This window comes from Myotis brandtii, unplaced genomic scaffold (genome assembly GCF_000412655.1).
Source record: "Myotis brandtii unplaced genomic scaffold, ASM41265v1 scaffold111, whole genome shotgun sequence".
Lineage (NCBI taxonomy): Eukaryota > Metazoa > Chordata > Mammalia > Chiroptera > Vespertilionidae > Myotis > Myotis brandtii.
In genome coordinates, this window is record NW_005353789.1 from 1,212,322 (window position 1) to 1,234,749 (window position 22,428).

At 41.1% G+C, this 22,428-nt stretch overlaps 1 protein-coding gene across 1 annotated transcript in view; it reads left to right on the plus strand.

The window, feature by feature from the left end:
- Nucleotides 1-453: 453 nt before the first annotated feature.
- The window catches only part of TMEM150C (transmembrane protein 150C), a 94,300-nt gene continuing 72,325 nt past the window's right edge, over nucleotides 454-22,428 (plus strand). The window contains exon 1 of the mRNA XM_005857402.2: nucleotides 454-742. The gene's annotated coding sequence lies outside the window, so the exon portion shown is untranslated. The remainder of the gene's footprint in view (nucleotides 743-22,428) is intronic.

Sequence of the window (22,428 nt, forward strand, 5' to 3'; positions counted from 1 at the left end):
ACAATAACAAATCAATATATACACATGTAAACAATAATTACAAGAGTGTGGGGGAAGGGAGAGTTCTAGAATGTTAAATTGGGGAATTCGAACCGTGTGCTTTGAGAGGAAACAGATAAATGAGACAGGTGTGGTACAGAGGCCCCCAAAAGAATGGAGATCAGTCTGACTAAGGCAGGATGATAAAGGACCTACTGTGTGTGGGCGCTCCCTAAAACTAAGTTAAATGGTGAGCGCCTGATAAAAATGGCACCGATCCAGCTGCTGCTAGAGGTCATTGACATGGTGCCACTGGTAGGTCGGGGTCTGGGGTGGGGGAAGCTATTAAAATGCTGATGAATACAGTTTTGTGACAGACTCTGGGAGATTCTGGGAGGCAGAGGGCAAGCTGGCGCTGGGAGGGCGGCCTTGGAGTACGCCATTCATCCTCAGGGTCAGAAGTTGGCCCCGTGTTTGTTCTTTACGATGAAACAAAACCGCGGGAGAGCGCTGAGCGGTGGAGAACTACATCCAGGCACTGGGCATTCAAATGATTTTTAGCTGCGATGTGCAAAAACCCTAGGTGCGCGGACAGAAGGGAGCCAGCCAGAAGGTTACGACAGGTCAGGAATAAATAACCAGCAGGCGGAGGATCCCTCAGATTCCGTCCTTCCTTTTGTCGGGTGCGGAGCGCCGGGCGAGCGCGTCCACAAAGGCTTTGGGAAGAAGCGGTTCCGCGGTGCACACTCGGCTCCAGCCCCGGGTAACGATCAGGGACCCCGAGGGGTGGTGGAAGCGGGGGCCCGGGGGGCCCGCTCTCCACGCTCCACGCTCGGCCGGGCTGGCTTCTCCGGGGCGCGCGCTGGGGGAAGAAAAGGGGTTTTCCGTCTCTCGGGGTTACCGAGGCTGTTTGGGGGGCATCCGCTACAATGAGAAATAAAGCGATTAGGTTGGGTGATGGTGAGAGCCCTTGGTTAGTGGTTTTCTCCTCTTTTAAATAAATCAAACGGACTCAGAGGACGAGGGAGTTTTCCCATTTTTAATTCATATTCCTTTTCTCTCAATTCATCCCTCTCCTCCGTCCACCCTACCTATAATGCACTTGGTTATATTTCAACATTTTACTGGTTTGCGGGGGGTCAGGTTTATTCCTGCCAGACCTTCTTTCACGGCCAAGCCAGGATTGTGACTATGAATATGACAACAGCCCGGTTGGAATGGAAGCCCCTCTCCTTGAAGGAACCCCTTCTGACTTCCTACATGTGAGGTCCTGTTAGGGAACCAAACATAATAAATGACGTGTTTTGCTTTTTAAAGTTCTTGGATCCGTCTTGCACCTCACTTTTCACTTCTAATACGTATATCTTGGGGGAATTTTCCATGTTAATCCTTAAAGAGTTCTCTCTTTAGATAGCTGCTTCTTATTCAGTTGATAATAAATTATTATCAATGCTTCCAAATAAAGTTATTGGATCTATTATAATAACAAAGCCTAAGCGGTAATGTGAGTTTCTGCTTCATTTCTCTGCTTGAATCAAAGGCAGATTTTTTTTTATATTGCAGGGCTGTAACTCCACTCTAGGCTGCAGCTCATCAAAACGATAGGCGAATGTGGATGTATACCTTCCATGGTAGCAGCTGATAAATTGACCTACTTAACATTTTCAAAGAAAATTGTTAGGCTCATATATGCAATATTTGCAGATCAAAGAATCTTAGAGTCTCAGCTCTCATGCATTAAATCCCAAACTTTTTCTTCTATATGTCCTAGAGATACCATGTTTCCAGGATTAACGATAGCTGTCATTTCTTAATGAACTAGAAATGTAAATTTAATCTTCATGGCATAGCATAGGAATTTTAATGATGTGTCCTTTATTTATACACATTTAATAAATGTCTTGCAAGCTCCCCAAGTTGGAAGCTCAAAAACTGGACATGGTAAATAAAAGGATGAAGAAGTTTTGCTAATAATAATGACTAGATGGCAGATGTTATGACATTGAGCAAACAAAGTATTTGGAAAATGCATGTTTCTTATAATCTGCCATCAAAGGCAATCTGTTTGGATTATTTAAATCAACATTAAAGTGTCTTTATAACAATTGCTTAATTTATGCATTGCACATCAAATGCCTTTCACAGGTTGCTTTGCCGAGGAGATTTGCTCTGTGGCATAATCCTCATGTTTAGGCTTTGTTATAGAACAGCAATTTTCAACCAGTGTGCATCATGGGATACCTGACTAGTCAGGGGCACTGACCTTTTTTCCCTTAGATTGTCAAATTTAAAAAAACGACAGCAGCCAACACAACAATAACCATCTGGTGTGAATGAATCAAACTTGTACCTCTTTTTGTCAGATCGGCAAAAAATAGATTTTCTGGTGCGCTGCAGGATTTTAGTAATTAGTTTCCGTGTGCCACGAGATGGGGAGGGTAGAAAATCGCTGTTGGAGAGCCATCACACTCATGCCTACGGCGACTTTGCAGGGGTTTTGTGTTGTGCTGACCTGGCCTCTCTGAGATCTCTCTGCTTCACGCTCTTACCTGTCCTCCGGCTTTGTTTCTCTGTGGCCTGGGCACACCCCTGCAGGACAGTGGCCAGGTCAGCAGGGCACCTGGAATCACGACAGAGGGAAAACTAGCTGGCCCTGCCATCTCAGCCACTGGTTTCTCTACGCTATAATCCGGCCAGTTGGGATCAGTTGAGTAACCAATTCAGCAAGACAGACACAGACAAGATAATGTATTCCCTCTCAGTCTTCCCCTTCAGAAGGATCTATAGCAGCGGTTCTCAACCTGTGGGTCGAGACCCTTTCACAGGGGTCGCCTAAGACCATCCTGCATATCAGATATTTACATTACGATTCATAACAGTAGCAACGTTACAGTTATGAAGTAGCAACGAAAATAATTTTATGGTTGGGTCACAACATGAGGAACTGTATTTAAAGGGCCAGAAGGTTGAGAACCACTGCTCTATAGTGCTCAAAATCCATACTGTGGTGGGGATTACGTTCTGTGCAGCGCAAATGTGATAAAGTTCTCAAAATGTGATACAAAGACCAGGTGTTGTTGAATCTGAGTCTCAGTTCATGAAAAGGCTAGGGACACATCAGATGTGTGAGAGATATTTTCCTCATTCTCAGGGTAACAGAAGTGGGTCCCTTCTTATTTTAACTATAAACTTTGATTCCTGGAGCTGATGGTACCATGTATTTTTATGTTTTTGGTTTGTTTTTTGTTTTGTTTTTATAAATTGCTCTAAGCACGTTCAAACTAAGTTAGTGGAACTTTAACAAGCTATTGTGATCATCCAATAATCATTTCCTAGCATGTTTGGATTTTGAAAAACAACTTGTGGCAGTGGAAGGTCAGTGCAAAGAGATTTGAAATAGGCTGGTTGGAATGATATTTTGAGATCATAATCGAATCTTTGGCAGTCGCCTTTAAATTCAACTCCACAGCCCTGGCCGATGTGGTTCAGTTGGTTGGACATCCTCCCATGCACTGAACGGTTGCTGATTTGATTCCTGATCAGGGCATATGCCCAGGTTGCAGGCTTGATCCCCAGTAGGGGGTGTGGTCTCACTTTGATGTTTCTCTCTCTTCCTCCCCCTGTCTCTCTAAAAATCAATTTTAAAATCTATAAAAAAATAAATTCAATTCCACATCATTCAAAGTCAAGCTAGTTCTGCTGGGTAGGACTTGGAAGTCTTTTACCAAATGAGAAGTGAACAATTTCCTTTTTAGCATCTGTAAATGGCTTTTCTCTTGGTCAGTGCTGTCCAATAAAACTTTCTGCAGTGATGAAAATATTCTATAATCTGCCCAGCGTGGTAGCCAAGAGCCACACGTGACTGACTACTAAGAATTTGAAAAATGTCTAGTGCAATTGAAGAACTGAATTTTCATTTTTATTTAATTTTAATTAACTTAAATAGCTACTGGGGCTATTGGCTACCATACTGGACAGTGAAGCTCTAAATTCTCTCCACCCATCTCCTGTAGAAATAACACGTGATGGTAATATTCCTTTAGCTAGAAGCAAGTGGAAATTGACATCGATAGAACCAAGAATGAGGCAGATTTGACTCTGTAATCCTGTTGTTACCAAAAAAACAAAAATAAAAACAGATTGTCAAGGGCGGGGGGGAAAAAGGAGACATATGTAATACCCTTTGTAATACTTTAAGCAATAAAAAAATAAATAAAAATTAAAAAAAAACACTTGTATTTACTCTAAAGAACATGTTTAATGCTGACGTTCAACTCTAAAAATAAAACTTCCCTTTTACATTCGATGTCTGCTAGCCACAAAAATAAGCATCACCCAGAATTGTTTAGTTGCTTGGCCTCACGTGTCTGTATCCTTGAACTTTTTGAATTTGCTCTCTTGCACATTATAGAACCGTTTATTCTGCGAGCTGGTTTCTGCACTTTTTAAATTTTTCAAGGGGAGGGAGACTTGGAAAGGGGTAGGAATTGATGGTGATTTGCACCCTCCACCCCCTGCAGTTACAGAGACACTATGACAAGTCTGACAAGTGAGTTCACCTGCCTCAAGGAGTGGCTGAGGCTCTGTCTCTCCTGCGCCCTTCTTGTCTAGTTTCTTTCCCTTGGGCTTCAAGCCCAGCTTTTCTTTTCAGCCCAGCCCCTGGCGCTGAACAAATCCACTTAAAAAATTACCTACCATTATTTTTGGTAAAACCATTAAAATGGGATTTTTAAAATATATATATTTTATTGATTTTTTACAGAGAGGAAGGGAGATGGATAGAGAGTTAGAAACATCGATAGGCTGCCTTCTGCACACCTCCTACTGGGGATGTGCCCACAACCAAAGTACATGCCCTTGACCGAAATCGAACCTGGGACCTTTCAGTCCGCAGGCCGACGCTCTATCCACTGAGCCAAACCAGTTAGGGCTAAAATGGGATTTTATTTAACATCTACCATGTTTCAAATTTTAGACTAATCTGTTGTGATTAAAGCCATCATTTGAGAGTGACACATTTTTAATTAGACTTTTTCACAAGGCACAGCCTCTCATATTTATTGTAAGTGACTGACCATCCCTCTACCTAGGACACTTCTCCTCGGGCCAGAGCTCAGGGTCCTGGTGGTCCCCCTTCAAATGGAGGGACTCTTCCTCAGCCAGTTACTTCGAAATTTTTCAAGTGTGTTTGTGCATACTAACTAGGATATAGATTAGATTTACCCCTGAATTGTCTCTGCCCTGAAGGTTTTAGTTAACACCCTAGGATGACATTTTCCAAATTAGTGTCCATCCCACAAGGGGATAGAGATGCTTGAATAAATTTAGGAAATGGTCCATTTAGTAGTCCTTGTGTGTGTGTGTGTGTGTGTGTGTGTGTGTGTGTGTGTGTGTGTAGATTTACATTGCACAACAGCATGGTAAGATGAGATATATAGACTTATTTAATTTTTGTATTGCTTATGCTTTTAAAAAAACTTTTATACAATGCTTATAATAGTTTTCAAACTACAGGTCTTGGGTCATGAAACCAATTCAACAGGCCAGGATCAGCATTTTTAAAATTAACTTTATTTGGGTGGCATTAATTAATAAAATTAAATAGGCTTCAAATGTATAACTCTGTGATACATGACCTGTATATTGCATTGTGTGTCCACCACCCAAAGTCAGATCATCTTCCATCACCACATATTTGGCCTTCTTTACCCTTTACTATATCCCCACACCTCCTTCCCTCTGGTAACCACCATACTGTTGTCTGTGTCTATGAGTTTTTTCTTTGTTTTTTTCTTGTTTGTTCATTTATTGCTTTCAGTTTTATATCCTACATATGAGTGAAATTGTATAGTTCTTGACTTTTCAACAAATTAGTCTGACTTATTTCACTTAGCATGATCATCTCAAGATCCATCCATGTTATTGCAAGTGGCAGTATTTCATCTTTTCGTCTGTCTGAGTAGTGTTTTATTGTATGCATGTTCCACAAATGGCAACAGATATATGAAAAGGTGTTTGGCTTCACTAGCTATTAGGGAAATGCAAATCGAAACTACAATGAGATGCCACCTCATACATGTTAAAATGGCTATTATCAAAAGACAAGTAATAACAAGTGTTAGAGAGGTTGTGGATAAAAAAGAACCCTCATTCACTGTTGGAGGGAATGTAAACTGGACTTATTTAATGATGGGAAATTTATATCTTTTGATTTAATTTTTAATATAATAAATGGAAAGCAATGTTGTTTTAAGAATTTAATACCTCTTCTAGGCATCTACCTGAAAAACTCGAAAACATTTATTTGCAAAGGTATATGCACCCCTATGTTCATTGCAGCATTCTTCACAGTCGCCAAGACATGGAGACAACTAAAGTGTCCTTCAATGAAGGATTGAATAAAGAAGATGTAGCACATCATACTACTCAGCTATAAGAAAAGGTGAAATACTACCATTTGCGACAACATAAATGAAGCTTGAGAATATTAGGCTAAGGGCAATAAGTCAGTCAGAAAAAGCTAAGAACCATATGATTTCACTCATATGTGGAATATACAGCTGAAACTCACAGACACAGAGAGACAACAGTGTGGTGGTTACCAAAGAGAAGGGGGTGGAGAGGTAGTAAGGGGTAAAGGAGGCCAAATGTATTGTTACAGAAGATGATTTGATTTTGGGTGGTGGGCACACAATGCAATGTACAGATCATGTATCATAAAAATGTACACCTGAAACCTATATGACCCTATGAACCAGTGTCACCCCAATAACTTTAATAATAAGTAAAAATAAATAAAAGAATTTCATATAAAAGGAGGCTGGAAATCCTTTCCCCCTCCTCCCCCCAGTGCAATTTAGAAAGTAAAACTAATTTTATTTTGGAAGTAGATTTCAGTTTTCCTTAAAGGTCGAACTAAATATAAGCAATTGCTTGTCCATAGACTTTGCGAGATAAAATAGAAGAGGCGAAAGCTTGTCATCATGGTTACTCTTCTTCTTTAAGAAGTACAGGCTGTGTCTAACATGCTAAAAATCCTTAAGATATTCAGACTTTTTTTCAAGGCTGCAGAATCGTCCATCTCCAGGGACAGTGATACAGGCTATCTGTGGAATACAGAGTGTCTTTGAAAAAATGTTGAAAGTCGTGTAATACTTTTAGGCAAGTGTAGACAAAGCTTAAGAAGTAATTGTGATTAACTATGGCAGTAGAGGAAATTAGCCTGTAGTTTAAATGGTGTTAATTATTATAATGATTTATGGTTTTCAATTGAATGTAAACATAAATGTCTCCAAAAATAGCATAGCTTTACTATTCATTAGACATTTCATTTGTTAACAAAGCAGACTTCTTCCTAGATTTTTTACACTTATAATATGATTTAACTGCCAGAGAAATATTTTTAAATGGAAATAAGTGGAAGTTTTAAAGCATAAACTGAATGTACATGGCAAAAATGATGTTATTTTTTTTCTAATTAGGCTGCTTAATGAAATAGTCTTTCAAATTATTTTTCCTTCAATTGATCCATGAATGAAGAGGTATTAATTAAGAAATGTTGATACCACTGTAAAGCAGTCAAAATAGAAATATAATTTTTTACTGAATTTGGAGTGTATAAATAGAATTAGAATTCTGTAAAGTAATTGTCCTGGAATTTCTAATGGAAATGTATCTCCTAGAATGTCTAAAATCTGTTCATTCACCCCTATGTTCATAGCAACACAATTTACAATAGCTAAGATCTGGAAACAGCCTAAGTACATGAGAGGATAAGAAAGCTGTGGTACAGTTACCCCATGGAATACTATGCAGCAGTAAAAAAGAAGGATCTCTTACCCTTTGAGACAGCATGGAGGGACCTGGAAAGTATTATGCTAAGCGAAATAAGCCAGAAAGAGAAAGACAAGTATCACATGATCATACTCATATGAGGCATCTAATGAACAAAATAAACTGATGAACAAACTAGATCCAGAGACAGAAGCATGGAACAGACTCTGGAATCTCAGCAGGAATGTGGGGGTGGGTGAGTGGGTGGGAAGAGATCAACCCAAGAACTTGAATGCATATATGCATAACCCATGGACACACAATAGGGTGGTGGAGGCAGGGGCAGGCTATAAGGGATCAATGGGAGAAAAAAGGGGACATATGTAATACTTTCAACAATAAAGATTAAAAAAAACCTTAAAGAGTATTTGCACAGAAGCACTAGTAACTGAAATACACCTACATGCAGTAGCAGGAATACTAACATAGAGGTGACAGTTATCTTCCTTGCAGTGTGATTTTCCCACACAGTCTAGACTTAAAAAGTGTGTCAGTTTGAATTTTCCCCCCAGTGTTGTCAATGAAAGCACAATGTTCATATTTATCTCCCTGTAATTTTAGCAGCTATTGGAATTTTTCTTGACAAAGCTGATTATCTTTTCTGACATTTTGATTAGTGTTTTTCCATTTTATTTTGAGCTTGTATGTGGCATAAAAATTGATTTATATGAAAAGGAGTGGGTTGCCCTTTGATTGAATACATCATAATGCTTTGATGTACCAAAATGTTGATTGAATGTGTATGATATAAAAATAAAGGCAAACATTTTCCATGAACTGATTTGGCAAAAAGATACCATTGTGATCAAATAGTGGCACATTGTGCTCTTTTAAGATCAGGCCATTGAACCAAGTGAATGTTCACTTACAGAGCCAGACATTGGCAGCTCAGAAATGGCATTCTTTATTAGCTATTGGACAATATTTGTGAAATCCCTAGCATGGTCCCTGGCCAGAGTAACTTCTTTTTTTTACTCTTATTTTTCAACTGTTTTTTTAATTGTTGTTTTTTCCTTATTTATAACACATGTTTTAAGTCATTTTTTCACATGGAAAATTAAAGAGGATTGTTCTGGATAATTGCTTCCCAATTGAGCATCTAAGGCATCTAAGGCTAGCAAAAGCCTTTGGAAGTTACATAATTTATTTCTTAGAACCTTGGCATGACAACAGTCATCACAGAGAGACTCTTAGTATTCTACTTTTAGTCTATGAATATTTTACACTAGTTCTTGACATATTGTTTATCCAAGCTGACTTAACAGTAATCTGAAGTTAAACCTAGGCTCACTTCGGTTTCATATATCTCCTGGTTTGCTTGCTTGTGGCATATTTACCTTGTCTTTCCCATTATATCATTGTTGGTTTGTGTGTAGAAATTATATTATGTAAGGATATCCTTATCCTAACTGACCTTTAGCATTTATTCATTCACTCATTTATTCATTCAACAAATGTGATTTACTATGAGCAGACATGATCTAGATCAGTGATGGCGAACCTATGACACGCATGTCAGAGGTGATACGCGAACTCATTTTTTTGGTTGATTTTTCTTTGTTAAATGGCATTTAAATATATAAAATAAATATCAAAAATATAAGTCTTTGTTTTACTATGGTTGCAAATAGCAAAAAATTTCTATATGTGACACGGCACCAGAGTTAAGTTAGGGTTTTTCAAAATGCTGACACGCTGAGCTCAAAAGGTTCGCCATCACTGATCTAGATGCTGGTTGATAGAGCAATGAACAAGACAGATGGTGTTTCTGCCCTCAGGGAGGTTTATACTCTGATCTATATTCTAGCTCAGAAATAAACAAGGAACTAGTATAGCATATGGCTAATGTGCTGTAGAGAAAAATAAATCATGGTAAAGAATGTGGAGGTACTAGAGAATGTGCTCTGAGAACTAGAGAAGTCTCCTTGTTGTCTGTTGCAAACTTAATAGTGATTCTTAGCACTTTTCTGAGACTAGCCCTAGGACCTGAAGTCCTTTTCTTTCTTTTATTCAAGCCTGACCATCCAACTATGTCCATAACCCCACATCCTCCGACCTCCTACAGGTCCGTAACTTGTGCCAGCATAACCCCTCACATGCACCTTGCTACTCCCATATATCATATCTTGTATTTTCAGTCCCTCTTAACTCTTTCACTTCTAGTCCTCTGTTGATTTCCCCACATTCTTTTTCTCTTCATCCTAGGGAGTCCATGGTTAAAGTTCTCAGCCTTTTGGCTGATTGCTCTCTCAAGCTTCTCTGTGGGTCACTGCATGAAAGGCTTGTCATCCCCAATTTTGAGGCTAAATGTGGTAAACTGCCTGTCACCCTTTCTCATCACTGCTCTTCATCCAGCTCCAAGTCACTTCGTCCGTTTCTTGAGAACTGAAGACCTGGCTCTATGTCTTCTCATACCTCCCTTTCCTCTCCAACCCTTGTTGTAACCCTTGGTGATGGCACCATCCTAGGTGAACTGACCATGAATCTGGTCTCAAAATCCATTGGACCTTTTTACTTAATGAGCTGTGTATCCTTGCAACTCATTCATTCATTCATCCCACTTCCTGGGATGTCCTATCTTTTGACTTTCTTCAACTAACCAAAGTCTCCCTTGCACGTGCAAATATATTCAGATCCATCTTCATCTCCTTCCCTGAGAGGATGTGGTATCCATATTTCCCCATGTTTAAGGCCGGCCCATTACTTAAACCCTGAATGCCATCTTCTTGTGCCTCCTTCAGAACCGTTGCTATTTTAATATTCCTCTTTTTTCTGTGGTCTTATATCTCTTTTTGTTTTTTACTGGCTCCTTCTCATCAGCCAAGCATTCATAATTTTCTTCCATCCTAAAAAATAAATCTCCTAGGTCAGTGGTTGGCAAATCGCGGCTCGAGAGCCACATGCAGCTCTTTGGCCCCTTGAGTGTGGCTCTTCCACAAAATACCACATGCGGGCGTGCACGAACAGTGATATTGAAACTTCGTGGCCCATGTGCAGAAGTCGGTTTTCGGCCTGGGCGAGTCTATTTTGAAGAAGTGGCGTTAGAAGAAGTGGGGAGTGTCGGTCGGTCGGGCACAGGAGGGCCATGGGATACACAGCACGGGGGAGGCGCGCTCGATTCATGCACGAGTTGAGTGAGCCAGTCAGTCAGCAGTCTCATGTGCAGTGGTTAGTGCTAGTCGCATCCGCAAAATCGTGCGGGTGACAAAAGATAGACGAAACAAGTATACAAGACGAGTGTGGATGGGAGAGTTGGAAGGGGTCGACCTCAGCGAACGTACCTCAATCAGATTGAGGACGTTTTTAGCAAAGGCCAGCTTAGGAGTACCCTAATTAAATTAATAACAATGTACCTACCTATATAGTTTAAGTTTTAAAAATTTGGCTCTCAAAAGAAATTTCAATCGTTGTACTGTTGATATTTGGCTCTGTTGACTAATGAGTTTGCCGACCGCTGTCCTAGGTTAAGTAAATTAAAGTAGATCTCTACAATAGAACACTATGCAGTCCTCTGAAATACTGATGAAGGTGTATATTCTCACATGGAAAGATGACCGCAAAAATAAGTGAAAAGAGTGTTAAAATCGCTTCATTAAGTGATTTTCTTTTCCAGATTTTATTAGCTTACTTATATTTTCACTTGTGGTGAAATACATATAACAAAAAATTTACCATCTTAACCATTTTTAAGTATACAGCTCAATGGTGTTAAGTATATTAACATGTCCATCCAATCTCCAAAACTCTTAGCATCATGCAAAACTGAAACTCTGTAACCTTTAAACAGCAGCTCTCCATTTCCCACTCCTCCCCAACCACCATTCTACTTTCTCTATGAATTTAACTACTCTAGATACCTTGTATACTAGTAAGGGGAATCATACATTGTTTGTCTATTTCTGATTGGCTTATCTCACTTAACACAATGTCCTGAAGGTTTATACATATTGTAGCATGTGTCAGAATGTCCTTTCTTTTGTAAGGCTTAATAATATTTCATTGTATGCATATGTCACATTATGAATGATTTCATTTTTGAAGAAAAAGATATTTGTTAGTATATGTAAACATAGATATAATATATAAACACACATATATAAAAGATTATACATCAAAATGTTAACAGTGGTTATCTCTAAATTGTGGAATTTTGAATATTTTTCTTCTTCTTTTTTCTGATCTGTACCTTTTGAAGTATTTACAATGAGCACATTTCCCTGTTGTAGAAGCTGAAGGAGACAAACCTTTAATGGCTCCTCCTCAGCCAGTCTAGTCACCCCCGTCATCAGGCACCTGCCCTCCTCTCTTGCTCAACCTTCCCCACTCCGTGCCGTACCCATTGTGCTCTGAGCACCACAAAACTCTGGTTCTTGCGCACAGTGACTGGATGCCATGGAGGCTCTGCCCAGGCTGCATTCACAGCTGCATGGGAAGCCTACTCATCCCTGAAGACTCAGCCAGGATCGTTTCCTTCGTGGGTGCCCTCCGCCACCCTCAGTGCCGGCTCAGTTTCCTTGCTTTGGAGCTCCCAATTCCCTGTACTAATCTCTGCTGCTGCACTGGTGTCCTCATTATCTATGAGCTACTTGGGGATAGGGACTGTGCATTCATCTTTGTATTCGCAGTACCTAGAACAGAGCCTAGCATAACAATCCGGGCAGCTTGGGGACCACTGGTCACTCAGAGGGGCTGGGTCACTGGATGCCCAGAAATGAAGCTGGAAAAGTAGGTGGAAGACTTGCCCCATGACTTTCTTTTCCACTATACTCTGCTGCCTGTTGTAGGAACCATGTAAAGATTTTAAAATACTTTACCTTTTACTGAAAAGAAATTAGATATTAAAGTTATTGAAAACATGACATTTCTGTCTTAATGATACCGGTGAACTTTGGTCATGTGGGCCATGCCTGGTCTCCTGTGTTGTTGGCCTTATAACGCATGTTCGGTAAATACCTGTTCATCTGCTTAAGACCCCTAGTAGCACTGTATGCTCAAACCTCTTAAACTCAGCTGCTGTGACAGGTTGGGACAGGATTTATTTAGAGGCACTGGAGGCCTTTATTATCACCCTTCATATCAAATGATAGTGACTGGCTGCCTACACTACATGTCTGATTGATCCGGTCAGGACTTTATGAGAAATTAAAAAAAAGTAAAAAGATCTACTACTGACATGGCTTTGAGTGCTGTGTTGAAGCACCTGGTGGGTAAAGACAGCTAATGAATCCTTCTTGCCCTTGATGTTGCCAGCTACACCTTGGACTGAGAGGGGCTTAATGATATATTGTGAATAATGTAGTTCACACTGAAAAGCTGTAAGGTGCCATACAATTTGGTAAAACAAATCTCACAGGCTGGCACAGTTAGGTAGTATGGGACAATTCTCTGATATATGAAAGGAGGATTCTAGGCCTCCTTTAGGCAGCATTAAAAGGGCAGGTGGAAAAATGAAAAATAGTTTTAATTACTGTGGAACTGAATTGGGTAAGGCCATCTTCAGCCTCTGAGCCCACAAGGATTTATCTTGGTTTTCCTTGAGAAAAGTGGCCCAATGTGAGTGATTCACCCAAAGCATCTGCAATTTTTAGAAAAAATTATTGATGATAAGACATTTAATGTTTGAAATGATGCATTTTTCAACTGTAGGACCAACATGTGGTATGTTGGCATAGATAGCTTGTGCCATTTGCCTCAGAATCACAATGGCTTAATTGAATGTTCCTTCTTACCAAGATCAGAATCTTATTGTAGAAGTTTGGCTAGACTAGATAGTCCTGGTTATGATACTATTTTGTTTTCTTTTGGTTTTTCCCAGTAGGCCAAAAAGGAAGTAACAAGATCACTTGGAATAAACATTAGACCTGAAGATGAAACGTCAACATTTAAGTCCTGGCCTAATCGCTCTCTATACCCTCTGTGTGTGTGGAGAAGTTATTTAATATATGGAAGCTTAGAGTTTCTATTGTTCATCCATAAAATGTGGGTTTATTTGTCTGTCTTGCTCACTGGACTGTAAACGTCTTCAGAGTGGGCTTTGTAGCTCATCCATCGCTGAAAACTCCGTATATGGGATGGGGCCTGGCAGGTAAGAACCCTGTACATATTTGTCGAACAAATCTGATTCATCTTACTACTTCATAGGTTGTTTTGAAGAGCAGCCGTAGATGCAATGCTCAGAGTACAGGCTCTGGAGTCAGTGCCCTGGGTCCTAATCCTGGCTCCAACATTCCCAGCAACATGACATTGTGCAGGCTACTAACCTTTGTGCATCTGTGAAAGTGGATGACTGTCCCTACCTTCAAGGTTTGTGAGTTTTAGATCTGCCTGGCACACAGTAAGTGATATATATATACATATACACACACACACACACACACACACACACACACACTGAGTGGTCAGATTATTATTACCAGATTATTATGACCACCTGTTTGTAGGTAAATTAGCTATAATTTTGTGAAGTTGCTAGAGGGCCAGACCATTATAAATAGGGAATCAGGTTGTTTACCACAACAGTAGAAGTGATTTTTTTCTGAAGATATGGGTAAACAAGTTTACCGCGATTTAATGGCCTTTAAATGTGGGATATATATATATACTGAGTGGCCAGATTATTATGACCACCCCATCAGTACTTCGTTGGGCCACCTTTTGCCTTCAATACTGCGGCGATTCTTCTTGGCATTGACTCCACGAGATGTTGAAAGGTGATGCGAGGAATCTGACACCATGCCTGATGAATAGCACTGTCCAGTTCTGTGAGATTTGATGGTTGTGGAACCAGCTGCCTGATGGCTCTTTTAACTTCGTCCCACAAATGCTCAATTGGATTGAGATCTGGTGATTGTGGGGGCCACCTAAGCAAGGTAAAGTCTCCCTCATGTTCTTGAAACCACTCCTGCACAATACGAGCACCGTGGCATGGCGCATTGTCTTGGTGGAAGAAGCCATCTGCATTGGGATACGCCATCAACATGATAGGATGAACTTGATCAGCAACGATACTTAGGTATGTTGTGCTATTCAGACTCTTCCTCTATTTCTTTTTTCAATCCTCAACAAAATATTAGCATATAGAATCCAGAAATATATTAAAAATATCATACACCATGACCAAGTGGGATTTATTCCTGGGATGCAAGGCTGGTACAATATTCACAAATCAATAAATGTGATACATCACAAACAAATTGAAATTTAAAAATTATGTAATCATATTGATAGATGCAAGAAAAGCATTCAACAAAATCCAACATCCATTTTTTATAAAAACTCTCAGCAAAGTGGAAATAGAGGAATCATACCTCAACATAATAAAGACCATATATGATAAACCTACAGCCACCATCATACACCCTCATGAGGTGAGGGTCTCCGCTGGGGGTTTTGCCAGCCTTCAAACAGCCATCAGCCCCTCACCCAGGCTGGCCAGGCACCCCAGCGGAACCCCCACCCTGATCTGGGACACCCTTCAGGGCAAACCAGCCAGCCCTCACCCATGCACCAGGCCTCTATCTTTTATAATAAAAGGGTAATACACAAAGTGACCCTAACAGCAGAACACCTGGGAATGACTGGTCACTATGACACACACTGACCACCAGGGGGCAGACGCTCAATGCAGGAGCTGCCCCCTGGTGGTCAGTGCACTCCCACAGGGGGAGCTCTGCTCAGGCACAAGCCAGGCTGATGGCTGCCAGCACAGGGGTGGTGGCGGGAGCCTCTCCTGCCTCCTCAGCAGCGCTAAGGATGTCCGACTGCAGCTTAGGTCTGCTCCCCGCTGGCAAGTGGGCATCCCCCGAGGGCTCCGGGCTGCCAGAGGGATGTCTGTCTGCCAACTTAGGCCTGCTCCCCTGGGGAGCGGGCCTAAGCCAGCAGGTGCACATCCCCCGAGGGGTCCCAGACTGGGAGAGGGCACAGGCCAGGCTAAGGGAACCCCCCTTAAAATATAATTTGTATTTTTATATATAAAAATATATATAATTTATATAACGTGTGAAAGGTCTTTCACAGAGCTAGTCACATAAAGGTAATATTTATTTGATGAGGTCTTGCCATGTACTGGACATACTTTGAAATACTTTCAGTTTTGTGTCATTCCCTATCTTAATCAGTGGTACTTCCATTCTGTTCCACATTTTCTAAAGCCCAGTTAGGGTGACTGGGCTTGTTAATCCTCACCCAAGGATATTTTTCCATTGATTTTTTTAGGGAGAGTGGGAGAGAGATGGAAAGACAGAGAGAAACATCGATGTGAGAGTAACACATCAACTGGTTGTCTCCTGCAACTGGGCTGGGGAGGAGCTGCAACCAAGGTATGTGCCCTTGACCTGAATTGATCCCAGAACCCTTTGGCCTACAGACCAACACTCTATCCACTGAGCCAAACTGGCTAGGGCTCACCTGCACCCTTTTAATGATACCCATGATCACCTTGATGCAAAGTGTAAGATCAAAGAAGAGTTGACTTTGGGCTGCCCTGGACTGGAATTGCAGCTTGCTCTCTTTCTCCACTGTTTGCTCTGTAGAAATAACTCGGGTCAATTCCCAGGCTTTACAGATTTTTAAGATTATGTTAAATAATAACGATTTCATATGTGAAAACACTTCAGTAGTTTCCACACCGGTTTCCCCGTCTCCTGCCTCTTGGCCACTTGAGTGCACAGTGCTGTCTGCTCATCTCCCCAGCATTTTGCTTTTATAAGGTCTCCCTGACCCAGGAGCACTCCTGAAATAGTATCTTATTTATAGGACCAAATCCAGGCTACTGCTGTTGGCATTCAAGGCCGTGCATAATCAGAACCCATTTTACCTACCCATGCTTTTCTTCCACTCACCTGTCTTGTCTTCTTACTTTCATTTTCATGGTTCCCACACTGAAATGCCCTCCCTAGCCCATTCTATTTATTGGCATTTGCCCACAGCTATAAGGCCCACCTTTTTCGTAAACCCTACCTCTTTGTGAACGTTGATTGGCTTCTTCTGATATTTTTGCATGTGCTTATATTTAATTTAGAGCTTTATTATGTACCATTTTTTAAATTAGTATCTTCTCAGATTGTTAACTTGGTCATATTAATATTGTTATAAGCTTACTAGTTAGGCATTCAGGAAAATTGTACTGGTTTTATATGTGTAACTAAAAAAGCAAATAACATTGTCTTCTTGGCAGCTGTCATTTCACCCCACTGCACATAAACAAAGCCCTGGAGACCATATGCGGTAAAACAAAATAATGCTGTAGAGCAAGGCAGGGCTGCTGTTGCTATTACGGGACTTGTAAGTTTTTATTTTTGACTTTTATAATAATAAGACTCTGACTGCTTCAGTATATCAACATTTCTTCACCATTAAACCATGGATAAACTGTAGAATTGAGAGCCAGACCCTGGAATCATTTAAGTACATCATGGGAATTCAATAAATGTTGTGGACAGACTGGTTCCTACTTTATTTTTGGCTCCTTAGTGATTTAGTCAGATTTGTACGTGTCACTTTACCTCCCTCTACTAATTTAGTACACCTTCTAAAATACTAAGATTTTATTAAATGTAAGATAGACTGAAATACAACTTTATTGTGGGAACACAAACATATCACCCATATGATGAGAACCAACATCATCTTCTTGTCCTTTCTCCTTCCTTCTCTTCCAAGTTCTTTTTCTTCTCTTTCACATCCAGAGGCATCCAAAATGTGGAAAGCATTGGACTAGGAGCTGGGTGGACTTGTAGATGATTAAAACATTTCCTTCTCTCTCTAATCATCACCAATATTGAATTAAAGTGGGGTAAAGAGTTTACATAAGCGAACTGGGAAAATAAAGAAAAAGAAAGATAAACTTGAAAAATATATAACTTACAATAAACCATACTATGCTTCTAGTATGTGTCAAACTCCATGCTAGGTAATAATCACATAACTGTATATTCACAACAAATATTTCAGGTAAATACACTGATCTACTTTACATTAAAAAGAATTGGAATACATTGGAAAAGACGCAGAGCTGGAATTCAAGTCTTGACCACTCTTTTATTATGCCAATCTGTCCTTATGCCAGTATAAAGATAAAGTTTAATCTACACTAATAAAAGAGAAACATGCAAATTGGTGTCACTCCGCTACCCTTCCCATTGGCTAATCAGCATATCCTTATGCAAATTAACTGTCAGCCAAGATGGAGGCAGGCAGCCATGCACTGAAGCGAACAGGGAGGCTTGCTTGCTCCAGTGATGGCGAACTCCAACATTCCCCGCCTAACTTGCCGGCCTCTCAGCTGCAACTCTAAGCAACTATGTTGCAAATATAGAAGCTAAACAAAACCCCAGAAACTGGCTTTCAGTCAGCCGGGCTTCAGCCAGCCGGACCGCAACATTGTATCAAATACAGAAGGTAAAGGCCAGAATCCTGCTTTTAGCAGTGAGGCCTCAGAGCTAAAGCTGGCCCAGAATAGAAAAAAAAAAGAAAAAAAGGAGCAGTTGGGAGCTTCAGTCCCCCGCCAGCCTGAAAACGGCCCTCAGCCCCTCAGCCAGACTGGCCAGGCACCCCAGTGGGGACCCCCACCCTGATCCAGGACACCCTTCAGGGCAAACCAGCCGGCCCCCACCCGTGCACCAGGCCTCTATTCTATATAGTAAAAGGGTAATATGCCTCCCGGCAACGGGATCCACGGAACTGCGAGGCTCCCGGCACCGGGATCAGCGTGACAGGGGGCAGCGCCCAAACCCCCTGATCGCCCTGCGGCTCTGTGAGTGACAGGGGGCGGGGCCACAACCTCCCTATCCGCCCTTCTCTGTTCGTGACAGGGGGGAGCTCCTCAACCCCCTGATCCGCCCTGCTCTGTGCGTGACAGGGGAAGGCGCCCCAACCCCCCCCCAACCCCCCTGATGGGCCCTGCTCTGTGCGTGACAGGGGGTGGTGCCACAACCTCCCCATCAACCCTGCCGTGAGTGTGACAGGGGGCGGTGCCCCAACCCCCAATTGGCCCTACCCTGAGCGTGACTGAGGGTGGCATCGCAACCTCCCGATCCGCCATGCTCTGTGCATGACAGGGGGCGGTGCCCCAACTCCCCAATCGGCTCTGCTCTGAGCCTGACCAGGGTCTGCACCTAAGGATTGGGCGTGCCCTCTGCCACCCGGGAGCGGGCCTAAGCCAGCAGGTTGTTATCTCCCGAGGGGTCCCAGACTGCGAGAGGGCACAGGCCGGGCTGGGGGACCCCCCTGCCCCCCGAGTGCACAAATTTTTGTGCACCGGGCCTCTAGTCTATAATAATAGAAGTGGAATATGCTAATTAGACCGGACCTCCTTCTGGACCAAGCCGGGGCTGTGAGGGAAGCCCAGGTCCTGGGTGCCTGCCTGTGGCCAGAGGGAAGCTGGTGCTGGCAGCCGGGGGAAGGAAGGCCTACTCTTGCACGAATTTCATGCATTGGGCCTCTAGTATGTAAATAAGAGGTTTTGATGGATACTTTTAAATAACCACAGAGCTTTGCAGGAGTTCGCTTGTCCCTAGGGGAAATTAGGATAAAAAGTAGTAAAGTACAAAAGAAATAATGCACAAGGGAAAATATACTTATTAAGAAAATAAATACCCATCAGTTTTGAAGCCTCCCAAGTAATAAATGCTAATCTATTATTAACTGCTAAAAGAACGGGTAGAGACAATGAATGACTTCTTTTGTGTAATTCCAAGTAAAACTAACTTTCTTCAGAATTATTAAGTAGATTGTAAAGAGGGACTTAGACACATTTTTATATGTAGTTATGTGTTTCAACAGTTATTCCAGATGAATGTTAGAAACACTGTCAAATCCCAAATTAATCCCCTTAAGGTTTTTCTTAATTGAATTCTTTGATATCTCTAAATTAATTTGGCAAGAGTGGCTTTCTTCACAACATTCTAATTAACCCTAATTCTAATTAACTTGAATATTGATTCAAGTTTTTGTGTCTCTCAGAGCTTTGTGGGTTTTTTTCAAGTACATTTCATATTACAGATAGTCCTAGATATTTTATGGGTTTTGTTGCTACTGTAAATCTCTTATGTTTCCATTTTTCTGCATAATTAAAAACTGAATTTTTGTTTTTTAATCCAACCCCTTATGTGAACATTCATTCATTTCAATGATATTTTAATCAATTCTCTGGTCTTATTGTTGCAGATAATAATTCTTTTTCTGTATTTCTTATAGGTAGTCCCCTTATTTCTGTTTTTTTGTCTTATTGAATTGGAAAAAACTACCAGAACAGTGCTAATCATGGTAATAGTATTTATTCATTCATCCTAGTTTTGTTTAATAGGAAACTTGTCTTTTCACACTAAAAAGTGTGATACTGACTTATGGTTTGGGAAAGACACTCACTATAGGATCCTTCCATTCCCACTTTGTCCAGATATTTTGTAAGGGATGAGCACTGAATTTTATCATGTGTCTTTTCAACATCCTCTTAGAGTTTCTTTTAATTTTACTTATTAATGTATTACATTATATTCCAACTAATAACTATATATTTCCTGGGATAAACGCTCCTATGTCATTTTTCTTTTAGTATACTGTGGACTTTATGTGCTATTTTCTATTTGGAGTTTTTTACTCGTGGTATTCATCAGGGCAATAAGTATGTGTGTTATATATAGTTGCATTTGGGGATCACGTTGTACATATATTTGTGTCCCAAATTTTCTATTTTCTATACAGTAAGCATTTTCCTATGGCATTAGCTTCAAAACATATTTTAATGGTTGCACAGTACATTATGTATGCATTATAATTTAACCCTCCTATTTTTCATTGCTTTTAAGTTTTCCCTAATTTATTTTTGCCATCACAACTAATGCAAAGGTGAACATCTTTATATTTTTTTATTCATATCACTGATTGTTTCCATAGTGTCTTAGTTTCCAAGGGCCACAACAACCTTGATACCATGAATTACCACAAACTTAATGGCTCAGAACAGCAGAAATGTATTCTCTCACTGTTCTGGAGGTCAGAAATCCAGATCTTTCCTTGCCTCTTCTAGATTGTGGTGGCTCCTGGCGTTCTGTGGCTGGTGACAGCATAATTCTAGTCTCTGCCGCCGTCTCCACATGGCCCTCTTCTCTATGTGTGTCTTCCTGTGTCCTCTCCTTTTCTTCTGAGGGCACCCATCTTTGGTCTTAGGGCCCACCTTAAATCCATGATGATATCTTCTCAAGATACTTAAGTAATTACATCTGCAAAGGCCAACTTCCAAATAAAGTCACCTTCACAGGTAACGAGGGTTAGGACTTGAACATATCTTTTTTGAAGGGGCACACAATTCAACTCACTACATGTTCTGTGATTAAAATACAAAATCAAAGGATAGGAACCTTCTTAAGCCTCTTGATGCTTAATACTAAGTTGTTTTCCAACATTTGTAAGAGGGCCCGGCTCATTTATCCACATCTTCACCTGCATTACGTATTACCAAAATAAATGTTTGCTTCTTAAACAGGGCAAAAATGGAAGCATCACTTTTAAAATTTAATTTCACACATTGTTGGTGAAGTTAATAATTTCATGTACTTAATATGGATGTTTGTAATTATTCTGTAAAAACTTTGTTCATGTCTTTTGCCCATTTTTCTTTTTGATGCATTAGTCATTTTCTTATTGCTGCTGTCATTATATATGAAGAATAGTAGCTCTTTGTCATAATGCTTGTAAATATTTTCCCAATTTGTCACTTGCCTTTTCATTTATTTATTTATTTATTTATTTATTTATTTTTGTTAATCCTCACCCCAGGATATTTTCCCCATTAATTTTTTTAGAGAGAGAAGAAAGGGAGGGAGGGAAGAAGAGAGAAGAGAAACTTCAATGTGAGAGAGACACATCAACTGGTTTTCTCCTGCACCCGTCCCGACCAGGGCTACACACACACACACACACTCGCCCTGATCAGGGCCAGGGAATTGAGCCCAGGACCCTTCAGTGCTTAGTCAGCACTCTAGAGGCCCGGGCATTTACCTTTTAATTTAGAGGTAGGGGTGATGCTGAACATCTTACAATGCATTGGTCAGCCCCCACAACAAAAACGATCCAGCTCAAAATGTCATTAATGCTGCTATGGAGAAACCCTATTTTCAAATGTATCTTAGACTAGCAGGCCTTCCCCATATTAGATAGTAGATGTTAAATATAAGCCGCTGCTGCTCCCCACTCTAGAACCTACTGCCTAGAACTGTGCCTGTGAGAAACAGCCCAGGTCAGTGCCTGCATTTCTTTGGGCCTTCCTGGCCCCTCCCCCAAGTTGGAGGCTCTTTTTGATGTTTTGTTCCATGTTTTTACGTCTGGAATAGATCTCCTGACTGGGAATTGCATGGCCTCCCCTTGTTCTGGTTTTCATGGTACCCTTGAGGTGTACTGCATTGTAAAATTGCAAATCTTCATGCTTCCCTGCTTCCGCAATATCCCCACAAACAGGCTATTGGCACCTTGTCCAGGCAACCAGGTTGGTGTGATAAGGCTGGTCCCTGCCACAGCCCCCTCTGCCCTCCCCTGACTGTGACCTGGTGACATTCAGACGCAGCACTGACATTTCCTCCTAACCCCCTGCTTGTGCCCCCCCCCCCCCCCCCCCCCCCA